Raw genomic sequence first — 2087 nt, forward strand, 5'->3', positions numbered from 1 at the left:
TCTATAGTCCAGACTATAAACTGTTCTATAGTTCATTCTATAGACTGTTCTATAGTCCAGACTATAGACTGTTCTATAGTCCATCCTATAGACTGTTCTATAGTCCAGACTATAGCCTATTCTATAGGCCAGACTATAGCCTATTCTATAGGCCAGACTATAGCATATTGTATAGTCCAGATTATAGCCTATTCTATAGTCCAGACTATAGGCTGTTCTATAGTCCATCCTATAGACTGTTCTATAGTCCATCCTATAGACTGTTCTATAGTCCATCCTATAGACTGTTCTATAGTCCAGACTATAGACTATTCTATAGTCCAGACTATAGCCTATTCTGTAGTCCAGACTATAGCCTATTCCATAGTCTAGACTATAGCCTATTCTATAGTCCAGACTGTAGCCTATTCTATAGTCCAGACTATAGCCTATTCTGTAGTTCAGACTATAGACTGTTCTATAGCCCAGAATATAGCGTATTCTATAGTCCAGACTATAGCCTATTCTATAGTCCAGACTATTTGTCCATTTGTTAACAATTTCCGATTCTTACAAAACATCTCTCGTTTCTTTTCTTTTGAAATAAATAACTCTTTAACAATTCATACATATCGAAACAATCGAAAATATGACAAAATAAAACTGAAATAAATATTTTATGTAAAATTCTTTTTTTTTTTCAAACTGAGACATAAAATTGTTGTTTTTATTGCTGTTGATTTTGTTAATGGAAATTCACTTAATCTTGACTTTAAAAATGTTTTTATTTATTTACTTTTTCGTTGTGATTCTTGTTTAAATATTTGTTTACACATTCCATATCAGTGTATGAGTTTGTCGCATGTACAAACCCTACAGTTCGGAGGTGACTGTCTCCAGCCTATAGATTGACTTTTTAAAATATTTAAGTAAGATTTATCTTTTGGAGTTAAAGACTTCCAGTTTCGAAACTTTAAATAGATTTGATACATGATTACTGATACATGATTAACTTTTCTATTGTGACCGAAAATAACTTGAATTATTTTAAATAAATTAGTGCAATAATTGGAAAAAATGTTGCAAAATATATTAAAACTACTGGTTATAGCATGAATACAGAGATCTATAATATGTTCAACCATACATGTATGTATGTGTGTACATCAGCACAAAAAAGTCTCGTTATCGTTACTGTTTTGTTTACATTGTGTAAAATGACACTCTCTACTTGACACTTTTAAACTTTTGCTTGTACTTACAGACATACATATGTATATGTATACATATATAAATATAGCATATGTATTATCTTTTTGTGTATATATAAACGTTTGTATATACAAAAAGTCCTCGACTAAATAAAGCTCCAATACTTACATATACTACTTTATATGTATGAATGTAAGTACATGTAAAACTCACACAAATAAACGAGTACATTCACATTCAGAAAAATGTTAATACGGTAACAAAACTCTAAGAAAGGATATTGAGAAAATACAACAATAATAACAACGAAACTGTAAGAACATAAGACAAAACAATAACGTGTACAAAAAAAAAAAAAGAAACTACTCAGTGCAAAGATGAGCTGGTAGTATTGTAAGTTGAAAATATCCTAAAGGATTTCACTAACATATACTGACATAGCAAGTGTATGTACTATATCCTTAAAGACTGAACATTTTATAAGAATTATTTTATAAGAATTAATTTAGGGATAAAGCAACGGTTAAAGACTTCAATAAATCGTTAAAGGGTATCTTTACAATGAGAGCTTTTTGGGATGTAGAGCCTTTTTAGCTAATCTTTAGGGCATTCGTTTATATGGAAAACCAAAAACTGATATTGTTTTACTTCAAAGCTAATACCATTCGGATGCTACCACATTTTCAACAATGAGAGAGAGATTAACAAACGGAAGTAGTTAGTTAAATGGTTCTAGTTCAGTTCTACTTCAGTTTTAGTTCAGTTCTAGTTTAGTTCTAATTCAGTTGTAGTTCAGTTCTACTTCAGTTCAGTTCTAGTTCAGTTCTAGTTCAGTTCTAGTTCAGTTCTAGTTCAGTTCTAGTTCAGTTCTAGTTCAGTTCTAGTTCAGTTCTAGT

This window comes from Lucilia cuprina, chromosome 6, assembly GCF_022045245.1.
Source record: "Lucilia cuprina isolate Lc7/37 chromosome 6, ASM2204524v1, whole genome shotgun sequence".
Classification (NCBI taxonomy): Eukaryota; Metazoa; Arthropoda; class Insecta; order Diptera; family Calliphoridae; genus Lucilia; species Lucilia cuprina.